This window comes from Molothrus aeneus, chromosome 1 (genome assembly GCF_037042795.1).
Source record: "Molothrus aeneus isolate 106 chromosome 1, BPBGC_Maene_1.0, whole genome shotgun sequence".
Taxonomy (NCBI): Eukaryota; Metazoa; Chordata; class Aves; order Passeriformes; family Icteridae; genus Molothrus; species Molothrus aeneus.
The window spans coordinates 151,216,602-151,236,938 of record NC_089646.1 but is presented as its reverse complement, the minus strand read 5'-3'; the positions used below and the strand labels follow the sequence as shown (position 1 = coordinate 151,236,938).

The 20,337-nt window shown below is 49.2% G+C and overlaps 1 protein-coding gene across 10 annotated transcripts in view; it reads right to left on the bottom strand.

The window, feature by feature from the left end:
- ADGRB1 (adhesion G protein-coupled receptor B1) overlaps nucleotides 1–6,318 on the bottom strand; it is a 288,586-nt gene extending 282,268 nt beyond the window's left edge. For 4 of the 10 annotated variants that reach the window (XM_066566935.1, XM_066566927.1, XM_066566941.1 and 1 more), the window contains exon 1: nucleotides 5,666–6,317. The gene's annotated coding sequence lies outside the window, so the exon portion shown is untranslated. Of the gene's footprint in view, nucleotides 1–5,665 lie in introns of all 10 variants that reach the window. The other 6 variants (XM_066566903.1, XM_066566919.1, XM_066566910.1 and 3 more) reach the window with 2 other exon arrangements.
- Nucleotides 6,319–20,337: the final 14,019 nt, after the last annotated feature.

Genomic DNA, 20,337 nt, shown 5'->3' with positions numbered 1-20,337 from the left:
GTCACTCCTTAATCAATCTTTTATGGAGGGATATTTCAGAAGAAAATGCAGAGGGAGTAGGAGAAGGAAAGTAAGAAACCATCTCCGGTTTAATTTTGATAACATTGGCAGGGAGTGATTCTCTCCAACAAATTAAAATCAGCAAATCTCTCATTTTCTCTGACAGAGGTAACCAATTAAAATTTTCATAAAGGGGGCAGTGATGTGTGTCTGCCAGACAGAGTCACCAATCTAGCAGCCCTCTGATTTAAAATATTATCTTTCCTTTCCTTTTTTTTTTTCTTTCTTTTTTTTGTCCTCTTCCCTCAGAGCTTCCTGGAGCAACATGACAGATTATCTCAGCATAATCAGACTAATACAAAACCCTCGCTCCAAGAGGCACCGCGAGGAAATTCTGAACTCGAGATGTGACGACAAATGGATGTTCTGAAGGGACTTCATTTACTGCTCATTTTCCTTTTCTTTATTTATTTTTCTTTTTTTTTTATTTTATTGTTGTGCTTTGTAGCCTCAGCGTGCTGCAAACCACATTAGAGAGCCAAATATCACACGGAATGCATGGAAGGGAAAGGGAATTACACTCCCCCTGTGGGCTGCCCTGCCAGATTGCTCTCCAAGAGAGAAGTTTGGCTTCCAGTTGATGGTTCCTTAGGTGTGAATAAAATGCCCCCAGTAATGGGCCAGGGATGGAGTGGAAGAATTGCCTTTTTGGCAGCAGGAGCATTAGGGAAGGGTACAGGGCAGGTGGGACCAGGAGCATTAGGGAAGGGTACAGGGCAGGTGGGACCTCCAACACTGGGATGCTGGATACTGGGGTGACATCTGTGATGGTCCTGACTTGGGGAGATGAGGATTGCCACGGCTCCCTGCCATGGTGGTTTGGGACTTAGAGGGCTGGTCTCCTGTGGATTTGGCATCTGATGGGGCCATGCATAAATCATAAAATCACAGAATGGTTTGGATTGGAAGACACCTTAAAGATCATCTCATTCCACCCCCCTGCCTGTCAGAGACAACTTCCACTGCCCCAGGTTGCTCCAAGCCCTGTCCAGTGTTGGGCATTTCCAGGGATGGGGCAGCCACAGCTTCTCTGGGCAACCTGTGTCAGTACCTCAACTCTTTGACAGTAAAGAATTTCTTCCTAATATTTGATCTAAAGGAAAGCAGTGCATTTCAAGTCAAAAGGAGCCCTGTCTCTCCAGCACAGATGGACATTCAAATGCTGTTTTCCCTGGCAGAGATGTGGTTCAAGGCAGATGAGATGCCAAGAAGGAGACCTCTGTCCCCACATTGGGAACTGTGCACCAGTCCTTTTCTTCCTCTGCTTCAGAGCCCCAAATCCCCACCCAAATTTATGGATGGACATCAACCCCCATCAACATTTAACTCTTAGCCAAGTTTCCCCCGAACACAAGCATCACCCTCCTGCCCTTTTTTATCCCTGCAAACTCCAGGCAAGCAGAGAACCCAGGGAATTTAGAGAAGGAGCCATGAGAAGAACTCAGGAGCATCCTGTGAATGGTGAACACTGGGATCTGATGGGGACCCCTGGGTTTTGTCTGCAGCCACATTTTAGCCATTCCAGTCCATGCTGTGACTGAGCAGGACCCTCCTGCAAACCTCTAGGCCAGGTGCCAACTCCCTTCCCTTTGGAGGCTCGCCTGGGGATGTGAATTTTCTCCAAGAGGAGGAGGCAAGCTGGTTCCAGAGCCAGCCTGTCATCCATCTTGAGGAAAACACTCCTCTCTCTTTGCACCTCTCCTAGAAAGGTGGGGACCAGCATTCCACAAACCTGGGATCAGGCCCCGGAGAAAAGGTTTGAGTCATTTGTTTACCAGCACAGGTTTTCCTGGAGCTAATTAATGAGCCAAGCTGATACCCTGCAACAGGTATCGATGACAGAGGATTTCCTGCCTGCTGCACTTGAGCAACGAGAGGGGGTGAGGCTGGATCTGTGAGCACAATGCTTCCCCTTTCTCCCTTTCCCCCCCCCAAAAAAAAAAAAAAAATGGGAAAGAAGAGCCACCTGCAGCCACACTGCGGGAAACCCCTCTGCCATCTCCCCCTCGAGCATGGGGCACCATCCCTGCTGGACCACACCACGGGTGGATTCCCGGGAGCAAAGTGCTCGGGCATCCCTTTCTCCCACTTGCAGGGAGTGAGGGATGGTGTGGAGTCCCCTTGGAGCTGGGGGCTGCCTCCGAGCCCCCCTCAATTCTGGGCATGGGAGTAACGTAACAGAGCTGCACTCAGCAGCGCTTCCACTCGCGTGGAGAGCCGGTGGGAGCCTCCACTTTCACAAGGATGCAGAAATTGGGGGAGAAGAGGTGAGGAGGGGGGATAAAACGTGCGGGAGAGCATGTTTTATAAAAAGAAACGTGGGGAGAGGGGGGAGCAAAAACTCAACGCGAAGGCGATGCTGGAGAGCGGGAAACAAACCCCATGGGTTTCGCGTTTCGGGTGCGGGGTGGGAGCCAGCGCTTCTTGCGAGCCCCAGATATGCGGGTGGGTTGGTTTTTATTTATTTATTTATATATTTTTTTAGCCGGGGGGGGGGATAGCGGAGACCATCGCTCCGCGGGCTGTGCCGAGCATCCGAGCGCTCCGGGGGTGGCGAGCGGCGATAGCCGGGCGGCGAGCGCCACCTCCCCGCCGCTCACCGCAAGCCCCGGCCGCCCCCGGCAGCCCCCCCGCTCCCGCTGCCGCCTTGGGGATGGGGGAGGCTGAGGGAGAACCCTGGCATTAGGTGGAGATGCCCGAAGCCTTTTCCCAACCACTCCCGGCGCGGGGTTGCAGCGGGGATGGTCCCGATGCTGTGAGAAGGATGGAGTGGGGATGTGTGGTTGGGGGGGTTCGATAAGTTTGGGGTGGTTGTAAGAGGGGCTTGTGGGGTGCTGTGAGGCAGGGAAGGGTTGTGGGGGTGTCCCAGAGCACCTCTGGGTGCCTGCGGGGCACAGGGTGGTGCAGGTCTTGCCGGGGTGGCAGAGGATGGGATGCAGGGTGGTCCCCCGGCTGTGGTGGCTGCTTTTGGCTGCTCCTTGGGGTGTGATGGGGGTTCAGGATGTCCCCCCCGACTCCCACACACACACACGCAGTTCCCACCCCGGGTATGGGGTCTGGCACCCGGTCCCTGCCTCATTTTCCCTCATGTAAGGAGAAGGGGTTACAGTCATTAATAGAAATCCCTTCTGCCAGCCCTTCCCTGAGCCTGAAGACCTCCACTGGTCAATTCTGGGGACTCCAAGCCCCTCTCCCTGCACCCAGGACTCTGCAACACCATCCCAAGTGCTACGAAAAGGGCCGGGAGCCCTGCTCCTGCCCTTGCTGCGCCTTCTGCCAGTTTCTTTCTGGTTTTCCCCTTCATCCTCCACAGCAGGAGCGATGCTGCACCCTGACCCCTCTGTAACACCCAGAGCGGTTTATGGAGGTCCCCTGGGTTTCCCAAACCCCAGCAGCCCTGTGCCCCTCCGAGACCCATCAGGCAGGATGTCCTGTCTGCTCAGCCCTCTCCTTTGTCCCCTGCCTGTCTCAGCCCCGTGGCCACCCCGTCCCCTGGCAGCACGGCTTGGCTGAGCTGGTGCAATTCCTCAGCACCCTCCCAAGGCAAAAACCTCCCCAGCACTGCCCTGCCACCTCCTTCCTCTTCCTCAGCGAGGTCTTGGGTACAGGAAAGACTGTGGGACCCAGGTTAATGAGTCATTAATTAATTAAGGATCTACTTAATATGCATGGGGAGTTGTTTGTTTCCTTTAGCAGCCCGGACGTTGGATGAGATCCCAGCCCTGCGAAGCCTCCAGCCTGGTCTCCCAGCTGATAATAGATAATACAGATATTTCAGCACCAGCCAAAGCAGAGTCATCATCATTAATATAGAGCCCTCCCCGCTACACCACGGAGGTCACCAGGCAACTCCTCGCAGTGCCCGGGGGGCTCAGCCCCCCTGGCTTTCCTCAGGCTCTGCCTGGCCAGGTGAGAGGAAACCTGAAGTGATCAACAGGTCTCGGGGCTGGGGAGGTGCCCCCTGCACCCCGAGCAGCCCTGGCTCCCTCCCAGCGAGGCTTTCGAGGCGCTGCGATTTTCGCTCTGCCGCGCACGCAGCTTTGGGCATCTGTCAAAGTAGCTCCGCTCTTCCTCAGCCCCCTTCCTCCCCTCCTCCTCTTCCTCCTCCCTCAGCCATCAGCTGTCAGCTGGCCCTGGCAACTCGGCAGACCCAGTGCTGGAGCTGGGTTGGTCGGAGAGCCCTGGCTCCAAAGGGATGGGGCGGTCGGGGATGGAAGGGGGGTGTCTTTGTGCCCTCCATCCCTTTGACCTTGCCTTGATGCTCCCCTCCCTCCCCGCTCCTCTCCGTGCCGCTGATTCACGGGGGTTGTTTGCCTGGCCAGGGCAGGATCAGGGACACGAGTGTGAGTCACAGCCGAAGGTACCTGGCAGAGTTCATCTGCAAGCCCCGTGCCTTCGATTCGGGAACCGGTGCTTGCTCTCAGCCAGGACTGAGAAGTCCCTTTGAAACCTCCACCTGATCCCCCTCGATCCCTCTTTTCCCCTTTTCCTCGCAGCCTTGGCAGAGCCATGGCTGAAACACCTCTCCGTGAAAGTCTGAAGATGCATCAACAGCCACCCTCCATCAGCGAATGTCAGGCCGTGAAAGGCAAGGGGGCGGTGGGGGAAGAGGGAGAGACAAATTTTGCGGTTCATTCCCACACAGGGTGATTCAGAACAAGATGCTTTGTAATTACCCATCCCTGATGGAGACTCCTTCTCTCTCCACCCGCTCTCCTCCCCTCCCTAAAGAAAGGCAAAGCCGTGCCTGGGTGCCAGCATCCCCCAGGAGCACAGCGCCGGGAGCAGCGTGTGTGTGTCTGTGTGTCTGTGCCACACTCGGAGCTTTACAGAGGCTAAAGGTTAATTTTCACCCCCGCTGTGTAGCCAAGTGCTGAGAAATGGCAATTTTGGGGGGGCACATGAGGAGCTTATCGCCTCCTCCAGCCCTGGGTAGGTGCCACACAATCAGCGAAGCAAGAAGGGAGCCCCCCACCACCCCGAGGAAAAGGGGGAAGGCAGGAAGCTGCCATGAGGGCAGATTCATGCCCGGGGCAGGCAGCTGTCTGTCCTTCCGGGACTTTGTTTGCCAACATTGCGGGCTGAGGAGTCCCGGACCCCAGGGCTGCCCGCGAAGGCGCCGCGGCTTCGCAGCACTTTGCAGTTCAGCCCCGGCTGGCTCTGCAGCTCTCCTGTCGCGATCCCCCGCTCCTCTTCCCTCGCCTGGCTGCCTTCTATCCCCTCAGAAAACCCCGTCCCCATATCCCTTCCCCGGGACACGTCTGCATTCCCCCCTCCGCATCCTGCAGACAGTCAATATTTTCCACCGGTGCTTGATGTTTGCCCACAGGACCCGCATGCACAAAAGTTAAAACTTCCCGTGTCAGGGAATGATTACGCTCTTATCAGTCCAAATTGCGGAGTGGAAGGGACGGAAACATCCTCCGGGTGCTGTTTCCAGGGGCAAAAGGAGAGGAGTGGGTTCCCACCGCTGCCCCCATCGCCGTCTCCCCCGGGGAAGGATTCAGACCCCCCTGCGCTCCAGGCAAAGCGCAGCCGGAGAAGTCGCGTTCCCCCTTTTCCCTCCCCTCCGCGGAAGAAGGAAGGGTGGCCGGGAGCCCCTTACCTTGCCGAGCTCCCCAGGTTTTATATCCTCCTCCTTCCCTTCGTCAAATTCCAAATGGAAACCAGCAACATATCCAGGGGTAACCAGCCCAACATTGGGCAGCGCGTGAAGTCCAAAAGGATGGCAGAGCTCTCTCTCCCCCTCTGCTTCCTCCACTCTTGCCTCTACATACATATATACATACACATTTTTATATATATATATATATATGTATATATTAAATGGAAAAGGGGGAAAAATCCTAAAAGAAATGGGGGTGGGGAGGGAGAGGAAGGGAGAACCTTTGGTGTCTCTGCAGACAGGCAGGTAGAAGAGAAAAGCTGAAAATAATTAAGCCGTTTTTTGAGGAATCCTTAGGAGAGGGGAAAAACGCAGTTAAAAGCCAGTAAATCATTAGATCCAAGCAGACAATCAAGTCTTCTCCTTTGGAAAAAAAAAAATATACAGCAGGGTTCAGAGTAGCTTTCCCAGCAGCGAGGAGCAAGAATGGTCTTCTTCAGGAAGATATGTTTGTTTAAAATCCACTCGTCTGCTTTTCCTTCTTTCTCTCTCTTCTCCCCCCACACTTTTTTTTTTTCCTCTTAAATTTATTTATTTATTTTTTTAAATTCTGCTTCTGAATCTCTCTCTCTCTCTGAAACTAGATCCAGTCTTTGTAGCCAGGGGCTGCATTAAGGATTACATCAGGCTTTTATAAGCTTTCCAGATCACACATTAGAGTGAGAGAGAGAGAGAGAGAGAGAGAGAGAGAGGGAGGGAGGGAGGGATAGGAGGGAGGGATGAAATGCACACACACATACACACGCACACGCACGGATCGGAGCTTTGTAAAACAGGCAGCTATAGGCGAGGACCCGAACTGACACGGTATCGCATCGGGCATGCTCCGCTAGCCTACAGCAGGAGAGGATGGATGGATGGATGGATGGATGGATGGATGGATGGATGGATGGATGGATGGATGGATGGATGGATGGAACAGAGGAGCCAGCGACAAGCCGGAGCGCGCTGGCGGCTCAGCAGCAGCGCAGCCTCCTCGGGACAGCTTAGCCCTAAGCGGGGAGCCAGGAGGTGAAGAGGGAGCCGGGATGGTGGTGGTGAGGATGGCGAGGCTTCTGCTTCCCCCCCCTCTCGTCTCCCCGCCCCGCTCCCCCAAAAACCTGCGGAGGCTCAGCACGGAGAGGTGCCGCTCGCCCGCAGAGGGATGCGCAGAGATGCTGGTGCCGCTGCCTGGGTACCGGCAGGGAGAGGGGGGTGCTAGGGCTCTCTCATCGCGCCCCCCGGAGCCTCCCCCGGATCTGGCAGCCTGGGAAGGGGAACGGGACACTGGACAGGGCGGCGGGGACCAGTGGAGCGGTGGATCCTCAGCCCCTCAGCTGCGGGGAGGGAGGGCGGGGATGGGGGGACCTCCCCCAGCACCCCCGGCTCGGCCGTGCCTTTGCACCAGGGTTTGCCCAGGCAGAAGACGGCGACAGCCATTAACCCTTTCCTAATTGTTTAATTTTACCTCTTTCCTAGCATCCTCCTAAACTCCGTGCTCCTTTAACCCAAAATTCGGGCGGGAGTTGGGGGGTCTCGCATCCAGGCAACACCCCAGGGTAGCAGGAGGCTGGGGAGGGGGAAGGGAAAGTTTGAGCAGATGGAGGAGGAGGAAATGGGCTGGGGTGAAAGGTACGTGCTACATCCCGGCAGGTTTGGGGTAAAGGTGCTGCCTCCAGGTTTGCAGCCGGAGGAAGGTTCTCCGGCAATAAGGAGCCCGCCGAGCAGAGAAGGGGGGGGTGGGTGGGAAGGGGATGGAAGGGAGAGGGATTAGGCTGGAGGTGTGTGGAGAGCCGGGGGACTTCAGCATCCTGTCAGACTTCGGGACCTGCCCCTTGTTTTTAACCCTTCCTACTCCAAAAGGGGGAAAACAACCCTCTTTCCCTGACAAAATCACCTCCCACCCTGCCCAGGGCTGCTGCTCTCCCATCAGGGAAGGGGCACAGAGCTGCCCGAGGGGCAGAGGTAAAGATCCCATCTGCCACCACCCTCTGTCCCTCTGCCTCAGGGAGGTAGAGGAACACCCCATCTCTCCCCCCAGAGACTCTCCAGGGCACGTCCACCCCCTCCTCTTGGCCTTCTTCCCCTTTGCTCCCTTTCCTTCACATTCAGCCGCTATTTCCACACCTTCAAACCTTTTGCATTCCTAAAAAACTCCTGGGAGAAGGAGAAAAGAAAGAAAAATCTTCGTTTAGCCGAGCTGAGCTGCAAAGCCTGGCTGTGGAGTAACGCAGCAAAGCAGCCTCTCATCCCCAGCCAGCACTGCAGCATCGCTGGCCAAAGGCATCTGTGACATCTCCAGTTAAGCGGGGACTGGAGCAAAGGGGCAGCTGGGGCCTGAAATGCAGCGTTTCAGCCGACAGGCGGCTATGCTGGATTAGCACAGTGCATGCTCCGAATGGAAATCTCTCCCTTTCCCTCGGCAGCATTTCGGGAGTTTGTTTTCCTTCAGGAAGGCTTCCCTGCTCCTCCGAGTCAAACAGGGATCTCTTCCCTATTTCTGCAGCTCCTCACTCCCCAGCCATCACAGGTGGCAGCAGGAGAGGGAAAAGCTTTGGAGGGAGCCAGGGAGTGCTTGGCAAAAGGAGCCCAACCCGAAACCTAACCCTAAAACTGACTCAAATGCTAACACTAATGCTTGTCCTAACCCCAAACCTAACTGTAACCCTAAACCTAATTCTAACCCTAAACCTAACCTAACCCTAATCTAACCTAACCCTAATCTAACCTAACCCTAATCTTAAACCAAACCCCAATCCTAATCCTATTCTCAACCCTTATCCTAGGCCTAACCCTAACCCCAAGCCTAATCCTAAACCTAACCCCAACCCTAATCCTAACCCTAACCCTTATTCTAACCCCAACCCTAATCCTAACCCTAAACCTTATCTTTACCTTAACCCTAATCCTAACTCTAATCCTAACCTTAAACTTCACTGAAAACCTAACCCTAATCCTTATCCTAACCTCAAACCTAATACTAACTCTGAACCTAACCCTAACCCTAATCCTAATCCTAACCCTAACCCCGACCCTGATCCTAATCCTAATCCTAATCCTAATCCTAATCCTAATCCTAATCCTAACCCTAACCCTGACCCTAACTCTGTCCCTGCCCCTCTGAGCCCCTTGGGGCAGCTTTGCCTTTCTTTTGGAGTGCTGGGGAAAGAGAGGGGCACTCACCTTCCCTGTCCTGTGTTTGGAGAGGTCGGGAAGAGCAAAGTGCAGCTGGTTTCTCTCCTGTGTTGCAGGGCAAAGAAACCCAAGCAGAAGGACCAAACCAAAAAGTTACCACCAAAAAGTGCTGCTGACCAAACCAAACCCATTTTCTGTTACAATGGGGCCTGATGGAAAACCCATCTTTGTGGAAATGGGGAATTGAGCTCCATGAATCTGAGAATTGCAGAATATCCTGAGCTGGAAAGGATCAACAAGGATCATCAAAGTCCAGCTCCTGCCCCAAGACCAGGAATCCTACCCTGGGCCACAGAGCACTGTCCAAAGACACTGCCAAATGTCACTGCAGACCATTTTCCCCCAGTTCTAAGTAGAGAGATTTGTGAATCCTAGACCCCCATTCAACAAAAGGTTAAACATGGCCTGCACCTCAAAATCACAGAGAGGCCTGATGTCCCCATTTCTCACTGTGTGCCCTCCAGGGAGAACTGAGGGTGAGCTGGGACAGCAAACAGGACGTGAGGATTTGGGGTCTGCAGCTGTCTGAGGCACCCAAGTGCAATAATTCACCTGCTCTCTTCATCTGTGAAGTGATGAAGGCAAAATAACTTTATCATAAAATGGATCTGTGAAATTTCCTGCAGCAGGTTAACTCTGAGGGCAAAAAAAGCCATTGGCAGAGCAGGAGATACTCTCAAAACATCAGATCTCCCCAGAAATGTGAGTCTGGGGGGACATAGACCCTTCCTTCCATCCTGCCAACATAACCCAAACATGGGACCTCTGGGGAGAATGGTCTATCCTGGTAACATAACAGATTTAAAAGCACCTTTGTGTTTGTGGTTCTCCCCTCTGCTCCCCTTGCAGGGACCAGTCCTAGGTCAGCACAATTTCTTTATGACACAGAAAGCCCTGAAACAGAGATCTCATCCCTGTTTTGCTTGAAAATGTGCAGAAATAACCAAAAGACCTCAGCTCAGCCAAAACTGGCAACCTATGTCCCATCACATTATGGTGTGAGGACTCCTGAAATTCCTCAGGGCAGATATGGGCACTATCAGCACCTTCCAGTGTCATTCCCAGAGGAAAAGAAGCAGACAAGAACAGCAAAACTAGAGGTCACAAGGCCCAAGAGCTTTTTGGGACAAACCATTCCTTCACCATCGTGGTGGTGCTGATAAGGCAAACCCACCCCTAATTCCCCTTGGTGAGGTGCTGGGTGGGTTTTGTGCCAAACACCAACTTTGCTGTCCAAAAACACAGCCAAGAGTGAAGTATCTTTCTCCTCTCTGCTCTGTTTTCTGTCTGGGTTTTGGAGGTGGAAAGGCTGAGCTGGATCCAGCTGTAGTTCTCTCCCCACTGTCAAAGGAAAACAGCAAACTCAAGAGAGATGAACAAAACCTTTACCCACACTTTGAATTTAGAACATGTTTGTTGCATAGAAAACCCCTCTTGTTGTCAGAGGCAAAAAAGGATCCAGAGCAAAAAAAAAAAAAGGATGGGAATATCCATGGTTAAAATCCATGGTTAAATGTAGCACCCCTGGGAATATGCGAAGAGATTTTGGGAGAAGAATTAAGCTGCTCACTTCAGGAGCCTAAGCTGGTCTCAAACTACAAAGTACATGAGGGAGACATGAAAGAGCCAGAAAAACGTTTTCTATCTGCCCAATTTTTCCACCTTCTTTTGAAGCATGGAATACGGGCGGAAAAAGGCTGTTTGGGCTGGGAGCTGCTCAGAGCTGGCTTGGGTTTGTTAACTCTGTCCTCCCACCTCCCACATTGCAAAGGTAGGCTGCTTGTGCTGTTGGAATAATAGATTTGCCCCAAAAATCTGCTGGAAGCATAATTGCAATGTAGAGAAACTGAATTTAGTTTTTTTGGAAGAGTCTCCTCCTGCCAGTGGTACCCCCAGATATCGTAGGTGTGGATGAGGATGGCAAGGGAAAAAAAAAGGGGAATGCCTGGGATTCCCAGAGGATCTGTTTGAAAAGGATAACTGCAAAGCAGGACAGCTTGTAAGTAATCAGTTTACTTCCCCTCCAGCAACAGATACCACTGTGTTTACATCTATAACACTTTCCATTTTGTCCGGTTAAAGATCTCCTTGAACAATTCAAATTTCGAGGCAGCCACATCCTTCTGCTGAAGGGAGACATGGGATAACTCAGCTCTTGAAAGCGATTTTCCCATGCCTGCCTCTCACATGACTGCTGTGCTTTCCACCTTGCTTTTGTTGTTGTTAATTTTTATACGTTTTTAATGTCTTTTCATAGCCGTTGCCAGCTGTGGTTTCTGCTGGCAGAGGCTGCTCAGGAGTGTTAAAGGTCAGGTGTCACAGGTCAAACCCAGCACTCCCAGCCTCTCCTAAGGGCAAGGAGAAAACTCCTGCTCCTCTTCCCATGGGCTGTATTTATTAAAGTGTAGCAATGGTCTGTGTTCAATGAGTGTCTTTGCTCAAACTCCTCCATTTTTGGACAAGGTGCGGAGAGAATTCTCCTAAATAGGAATTTAGCATCAAGCCCATTTTATAGACTTGTAAAGTGAGGCGAAGCAGATGTTCCGGCTTTCCCAAGCATGGGAAATCCTAACTTCATCCCTCTTCCCTGACCAGCCTGCTCTGCATGGCTGAGTCCCTCTTCCCTGACCAGCCTCCGCTGCCAGGGCCAGGGGAGAATTCCATGGGGCCCCAAAAATGCCCTTAGTGAGGGGAACAAGCACCAGCACAAGTATGGCCACAGCCAGTGATGGAGGAGAGAGCTTGGTGAGTGACTGCTGCTTTGTTGAGGAAACCAAGCTATTCCCAGAGCCCCAAAGCTCTTGGATGACCAGGGGAGAGGATGGAAGCCCCCTCTGAAAGTATTTGTGATGCTGGCCCTGGCAGCAGAAAGGAATTATGGAACCCCAAGCCCAGATGTTCACAGCTCCTCTCTTTTTCCAGAGCTTTGAACTGATCCTGAACTTTCCTCTTTCCCCTGTCCCTGCCCAGGAAGGGAAGGAGTGAGGAGGAGATATTAATGAAGTTCTTCTTCTGGTGAAGATCTTGGGACCAGAAGCTGAGAACCAAGAGTGAGAGATAAGGCAAAGTTCACTTTGATGTTATTGCCAGTGAAGACAAATCAGGAGCATCCCAAATCATCACAAAAAAGAGAATTTCTCTAACAAGCACTCAGCTCTTCCTTATCCTTCTTTAGAAACTTTCTACAGGAGGGAAAGTGCTGAACACCTTCTAAAAATAGCAATGTTAATAATAATTACAGCATGTTTCCTGAGTCATGGGATGGTTTGTGATGGAAGGGACCTTGAAGATGATCCAGTTCCACCCCCTGCCATGGGCAGGGATACCTCCCACTATCCCAGGTTGCTCCAAGCCCCCCTGATCCTCCTGGCTGGGCAGTCTGTAGTAGACCCCACTCTAATGTCACCTGTCACCTCCCTTAATCCTGAGCCAAAAATTCTCCCTTAGCTCCTCATCCATCCTCAGGCAAAGCTCCAGGTATTCCATCTGTTCCTCAACCCATAGGGACACAGCCCCTCCTCATCTCCCTGTGCTTGTCCTTCCTAAAGAGAATTCCTATTCCTCTTCTTCCTGTATCCTTCCATTCCACCCCTCCAGTCACAGGGATCATCCCAACCCAGTCAAAGGAGCCAACCCACCACATCTCCACCGTGCCAACAGATCACAGCCCTACAGAACACACATCCCTAATCCTTTGGTTCATTCCGAATGCCCAGGTGTCGGAATAGAGGAATTTAAGCTGGATCAGTGACGAAGCCATTTTCCTGTGTGGAGTGCCTGGAATTCCTTTGTGCTGCCCTCCAGGTGCTTTCCTGCTGACCTGCAAATCCCTCTCCAAGCTCTTGGCATCTGTTGCTGACCCTGGCACCAAACTGGCAGGAGAGGGATGGATTGAGATTCCCCTTCCCCTGGGAACTCTCTTTTCCCACACCAGCTGCTGGGAGCTGCGAGCCACTCGTTTAAAACCCCTGGTTAGCGCAAAAGGTTTCTTTGACGGTGGAAAAGCAGATTCCTCTGCAGAGCTCTCAATGTGCTTCCCAAGCAGAGCCATAGATGGCAGCACGTGGTATTTACAGAGTTATTTCCACGAGTAAATCTTCTTATTTTAGCAGAAAGCGAGAGAATTTCATTTCCTTGTAGCTACAACACGCTCAGAATGAGAACTCCTAAATCAATGGAGAAAGCAAGAAAAGCCTCCTTGCCTGAGCACCAGTAGACAGAGCTTGAAATGCAAAATCCCTCTGTGCTCTACAGGATTCTCTATCCACTTTCACAGGGATGATACCTGAGGAGTTGAACAAGAAAACAATTTTCCATACTGGAAAAAAGTTGAAGATCTCTCAAGTGACTGTCACAAAAGCCTGAAATAAGCTCAAAATTCTGGGTTCACTTTCACAAACCAGCAGTTGAGCGTGTGAATGTGAATTTAATTCAGGCCAGACAAAAGGTGTTACTTTGATTTCAACTTACATTTCCACTTTGTTATTGCTTTAATGTCACTAGGTTAGCTTCAAAAATCCAAAATAATTTTAAAGTAACAATGTTTGGGATTTTCTTCCCCTCCTTTTCTCCTTGTTATTGTAAAACACTTCTTTTCCACACACTGAAGTCTAATTTCAATGAACTGACATTTCTAACCTGAAGTATCATATTGAAGTAATATGCAGCTTGTTGCACTTCCTGATTTGTTTTGCATTAAAATTAATTAATTTTCCCAAGTCCAGCCTGTTTGGCCCTTGAGGGTAACTGGTGACTGATCTCTCCCTGTCCTTTTCTCAACCCAGGAGCCTTTCATTCTTTCAATTTTTCTTTCTCCTGTCCAGCTGAGGGGCCTGATAGAGCAGCTTAGGAGGACACCTGACACCCAGCCAGGGTCAACCCACCACAGTCACCTTCTTGTCCCCATGTTCCCAACAGCCAGGGACTTAATCTCAGCTCGTTTCTTTACATCCAAGTATCCAAGTCAGCTTTCCACAGGTGTCAGAAGAAATAAGCACAAAAATAAAGGATCTCCAAAAGTTCACACCTTGGTGGTTTCCAACCTCATTTTTCATATTTAGACATTTCAAATCACCTTCCAAATCTAATTTTTGTGAGGCCAAGTGCTTCCAGCTCCCCAAGAAATCAATGGAGCTGGAGAGTGCTCAGCACCTTTAAGGGCCTGTTCCTTTGATTCTCTCTTGAATGGAAATCTGTGGTTTTCCAATATCTGTATTTGACCTGAGCATCCTGAAATCAAAGGCTGATCCTGTAACTGTGTAAATAATTTGACATAAGCATATGTAAAACAAGTTTGATCCCATAATTTATAGCCTATTGAAATTGGAACTCCCTCAATGGAAGACGGGATTAATACCAAATAAGGGAAGAAAAAACAATTAAGAATAAATAAACCATTCACCCGATCTCAGCCTTGCAACCTTTGTGTTTGTTCTATTTTCCCTCAGATGTAATCATAATCTATGCTGGGACACGTCTGTTTATGATAATGGAGGAGTCATTTATCAGAGAACTTATCTCTGCCTCCTGCCATCATAAATCCCCAGAGCAGCTGGGATGAGCCTGGCTCTGGAGCCAGGTGGTCTCAGCACGCACCTCATCCTTCACTGCTGCACGTGCTCAGAAAGGCTCTGCAAAGGCTTCCAGCAAAGCTCAGGAGCTCTTCAGGTGCAGGGATGGTTTCAAAAAGCCATGACCTGGATCCTGGGCTGCATCTAAAGCAGAACAGCCAGGAGGGGAGGCAGGGGATTCTCCACTTCTACTCTGCTCTGGTGAGATCCCACCTGGAGTGCTGCATCCAGCCCTGGGGTTCCCAGCACAGGAAGGAGATCAACTCATTGGGACAAGTCCAGAGGAGGCCACTAAACTGACCACAGAGCTGGGGTACCTCTGCTCTGGACACAGGCTGGGAGAGCTGGGGCTGCTCAGCCTGGAGGAAGATCCAGGGAGACCTCAGATCCCATTCCAGTAACTTCCAGTCACCAGTGGTGTCCCTCAGGGCTCTGTGCTGGGGCCAGTTCTGTTCAATGTTTTTATTGATGACAAAATATGAGGGGATTGAGTCTCTCATTAGTAAATCTGAAGACAGCATTAAGCTGGGAGCGTGTGTTGATCTGTTGGAAGACGGGCGGGCTCTGCAGAGAGACCTGGAATGGTTGAATGGATGGGCAGAGTCTAACAGCATGAAGTTTATTAAATCCAAGAGTCAAGTTCTACATTTTGGCCTCAATAACCCCCTGCATAGGCTGGGGATGGTGTGGCTGGACAGTGCCCAGGCAGAAAGGGACCTGGGGGCACTGGTTGACAGCTGGCTGGACACGAGCCAGCAGAGTGCCCTGGTGGCCAAAAAGGCCAATGGCTCCTGGCCTGGATCAGGAATGGTGTGGCCACAGGAGCAGGGAGGTCATTCTGCCCCTGTACTGGGCACTGGTGAGGCCTCACCTCGAGTGCTGTGTCCAGCTCTGGCCCCTCAGCTTGGGAAGGACCTTGGGACTCTCGGGAGCATCCAGAGGAGGCAACGAGGCTGGAGAGGGGCTGGGAACACAAACCCTGTGAGGAACCCCTGAGGGAGCTGGGGGTGTTCAGCCTGGAGAAAAGGAGACTCAGGGGTGACCTTGTCACTCTCTACAACTCCCTGAAAGGTTGTTGTAGCCAGGTGGTGTTGGGCTCTTTCTCCAGGCAGCACTGACAGAACCAGAGGACACAATCTCAAGCTGCAACAAGGGAAATATAAGTTGGATATTCAGAAAAAGGTTTTTTATGGAAAGAGTGATAAAATTCTGGAATGGCCTGCCCAGGGAGGTGACTTCACCATCCCTGGGTGTGTTTAGAAACAGACTGGATGTGGCACTGGGTGCCAGGGTTTAGTTGAGGTTTTGGGGCATGGGTTGGACTCGATGATCTTGAAGATCTCTTCCAACCCAGTCATTCTGTGATTCTGTGATTCTTCCAGTACCCAAAGGAGCTCCAAGAGAGTTGGAGAGGGACTTTGGACAAGGGCAAGGAGTGACAGGAAAAGGAGAGATAGTCCTAAATGGAAACAAGGTAGATTTTATTTAGAGTAGGTATTAAGAACAAATTCTTTACTCTAAGGTTCAGGAGACACCAAAACAGGTTGCCCAGAGAGGTCATGGACTCTCCATCCCAAGAGATGCTCAAGGCCAGGCTGGATGAGTCCCTGAGCAGCCTGGCCTAGTGGAAGATGTCTCTGCCCAAGGCAGGGGCTTGGAACTGAACAATCTCCAAGGCTTCCAGTCCAAACCATTCTATGATTTTATGCTACACGAGCCCTTCCCTACTTACTCTGCATTATTAAATCTAAGGTTCTGAGATTAATCTCTTTGAACAGATTTCAGCAAATCGTTTGTTGATGGTGCTCTTCTAAGGAGCAGTTCTGTCTCTTCTCACAGCTGTTTTCCTTAATCTGAAAATAAGTCACTTCAGACAGAAAGAACAGGTTTTTCTCCCTCTGAGTGTTGAACACAACGTCGTGACTTGTGCATAAAGCCTGTTTCAATTATGGGTAACTTTCTTCTGTCCTGTTAAACCTCTGTGAAATCCATATGTACTCAGGGACGGAACAAGAGAACAAAATTAAATGTTTAAATGAGCTTAAGAGACACAGTCATGTCATGTTAACCTCAAAATATGCAACCAGTGTGACTTTCATATGGGTTTTCTCTTCTGTTTGCTTTTTTTTTTTAGTTCCTATTTTGAATGACATTCAAGTTTTATAGCCCACTTTAGTGCTAGAAATTGGTGGGGTTTGAATAAAACCTGACTCATTATTTTCATTATGTACTTCAGTGGAAAGCAAGACCAATTTTACTCAAAGATATTTTCCATCATACCCAGGGAGAACATAAACTCTAGAAACCATGTCCCCCTCTGGTTTGAGATGTTTTGGGTTTAGGCACAGCCTTTGGAGGGTGCTGGAAAACCTTGAAGGCAATCCAAGAGGCACGTTAGAACCAATAATGTACCATTCATGTAGGGAAAAGCTGTTTATCTGCTCTGGAAACATGGACCTGAGGAGATTGAGGCAGAGATGACAGTCATGGTCCAGAAAAGTGTCAATTGGAGCAGATGACCTCAGGGCCAATTCCAGATCCCTAATTCTGCCTCACTTTGATCAGTCCTGGCAACATAGCTTAAAAGCCTCCATGCTGACTGGATTGTCCTTTCCCTCTTCATAAATGACATTTTCTTTATACATTTCCCTCTAAGAAGGCTGCTCTATCCAGAGGCTCATTTAGAACATAATGAACCATGTTTGTTTGCTTGTTCTTTTTTTCTTTTCTTTTTTCCTTTCTAATAGTGGTGTTTTTACATCAAGATCAGCATTTAGAGCCAGATAATGCTAATTTCAAGCCTTGTCTTTCCATTCCTCTCCTCACAAGCCTCTCAGAACTACAGAGTGACAGATCCATCCACTGAGTAAGTCTGGGATCAGCTTTAACCCAAGCTGAGGCATCCATTGGTGCTGGAGACAGGAGAAAGCAGAGGAGACTTCATTTTAAATTTGTTTATTTGGAGCAGGGTGTGAGAAAGATGTCCCATATCAAGGGACACAGAAATCTTTCACACAAGGGAGGCACAGCCTTGTTCTTCTGCTCCACTGGTGTGCAGGGACATGGGGACAGTTGTGTCTGCATATTTTGTCCCAAGCACCATCCTGGTTTTCCTTCAACTCCTACAGACTTGATGACCTCATGAGTCTTTTCCAACCTTGATAATTCTAAAATTCTCTGACTTCACCCCCAACTCCAGTGCAACCCTGCTGGGAAAAGCCCAGGAGCTTATAAAGGCTTAGTGAAATGGGAATAAAGATCTCCAGGGATGCTAAAACTCACAAAATCAGCAAATCCACAGGAGTGTAGGAATGGCTTGAAATAATTGGAAGAGACACAGAACATGCTACTCAATACAGCTGCATTTTCCTTCCCTGAATCCACTTTCTTTTTGCTCAGTAAGCTGGTTTGCTTCAAGCTGCATGGAAAACTTGGAAGACACCATTTCTTTCCTCATGTCACTAAAATACTGAGTCAAATAGCAGAATTGTAATATTTTTACATCTGTGATGGTGTTGAAGCCAGTTGATGGTGTCAAACCCTGCACATTGTAAAGGCTCTGGGGCAGAGACCCTTTTCTGCTTTGCCTTCCTTGAGGTTTCTGAGGACAGAAATTTATAGTTTATACTGTTATTTTAACAATGCACAACTCATCTCCTGGCTTTCCCAGATATCTGTGTCTTCACAGAGACATTTCACAGATAAAAAACTGATAGTGATGCAAAACTGGAGGAAAAATACAACCCAGTATCTGCAAACAAATGGACCTGTAGTAGCAATGGTCCCACATTTGAACACAAGCATGACCTTTCCTTTGGTCAAATGTGCTCATATTGACATAAAAGCTCTACACAGGTGTTTGGTAGGAGCTGGTGATGCACCTTCCCCATTTTCCAGGGCAGATGTCTCTCCACTGACATGGATTTAGACAAATCTATGAAGAAAAAGTTCACCAGAGCATATTTAAAATGGTGTTTGGATGTGAATTCCAGCACAAAAAAGAGAAATGGTTCTAGGATTTGTTTGCATGGGACTGACATTTAAAATGGAAGGCTGATCACTAAACGGGATGAGAACCCAAATCAGCCTGAGCTCATCAAATATTCTAAGCACAACACTAGGCCACAAAAATAATTTGAGTTTGGGTTAGGCTTTTTGGCAATTTCCAAAGGAATTTGGAACAATAGATTTCATACCAATTTTCAGTGTCTATCTTCATCAGAATAACACATACCTGTGAAGAGAAATCTTTCTTACTCGTTGAGTCAGATACTTTTGGGCTAAATATAACTGTGAAACACATGGAGAGTATTGGGTTCCTGGTGGAAATGTCTCCAGTGCAGAGAAAAAAACAACAGGAAAAATGCCAAAGTAGGTGGTGAAAAGCTGGTTTAGATACAGACCCTGGCTGGGCTACAGCTGGGTCCCTGTCCCAGGCTGAGAGACCCATCAACACTCAGGATGGGGATAAATGGTTGGAAGAATCCCTGCAAAAACCTGTCCCTGTACAAAAAATGTTGTGGAAGAGGTGACAAGTGCACAATTAGCTGAAGTTAAATGGACCAGGACTTGTGCTAGTCTGTCTTTTGGGTCTAACCATCTCTGCTTGCTCAAAGAAAAAACAAAAAAAAAGAAAGAAAGAAAGAAAGAAAGAAAGAAAGAAAGAAAGAAAGAAAGAAAGAAAGAAAGAAAGAAAGAAAGAAAGAAAGAAAGAAAGAAAGAAAGAAAGAAAGAAAGAAAGAAAGAAAGAAAGAAAGAAAGAAAGAAAGAGAGAAAAAAAGGAAGAGAAAGAAAGAAAGAAAGAAAGAAAGAAAGAAAGAAAGAAAGAAAGAAAGAAAGAAAGAAAGAAAGAAAGAAAGAAAGAAAGAAAGAAAGAAAGAGAAAGAAAGAAAGAAAGAAAGAAAGAAAGAAAGAAAGAAAGAAAGAAAGAAAGAAAGAGAGAAAGAGAGAAAGAAAGAGAGAAAGAGAGAAAGAGAGAAAGAGAGAGAAAGAAAGAAAAGAAAGAAAAGAAAGAAAGAAAGAAAGAAAGAAAGAAAGAAAGAAAGAAAGAAAGAAAGAAAGAAAGAAAGAAAGAAAGAAAGAAAGAAAGAAAGAAAGAAAGAAAGAAAGAAAGAAAGAAAGAAAGAAAGAAAGAAAGAAAGAAAGAAAGAAAGAAAGAAAGAAAGAAAGAAAGAAAGAAAGAAAGAAAGAAAGAAAGAAAGAAAGAAAGAAAGAAAGAAAGAAAGAAAGAAAGAAAGAAAGAAAGAAAGAAAGACTAAGCCAGTTCCATCCCCTGCCCACAGGGAAGGAGGAGAAAGAGATTGTCCCATCTCTTAGCTCCCTGGTTATCCTCACCTGGGGGAGATGCTGGGATGGAGCTTGTTTTACATTTAAGGTGCTGTTTCCCAGGCACAGCAGCACAGAGAGATGAATCTGCAGAAGGTGCTGCCATCCCCCTGTGGCCACCATCACAGAGGGAGCGTGTTCAGCCTAACAAAGTTCCCTGCTCCAAATCCAACCCCAGAATCCAGCCCTAAGCCGGTTTGATGTATTTGCAGCAGAGATTTCAACCAAGTCAGCGGTGAATATTCCTCTTCCCAAAAGCCAGAGTGGAAAGGTATTTTCTAAATGTGCATTTGCTGCCCAGAAAGGCAATCCAAATCAGTGTGGGCAGCAGGGGAAAGGGGGATTCTACTCCTCTGCTCCTCTCTAGTGAGACCCCAGCTGCAGAGCTGCATCCATCTCTGGATCCCCAGCACAGGAAGGACATGGAGATGTTGGAATGAGCCCAGAGGAGGCACCAAGGTGATCAGAGGGATGGAGCAGCTCTGCTGTGAGGAAAAGCTGAGAGAATTGGGATTGCTCAGCCTGGCAAAGAGGAGATTCTGG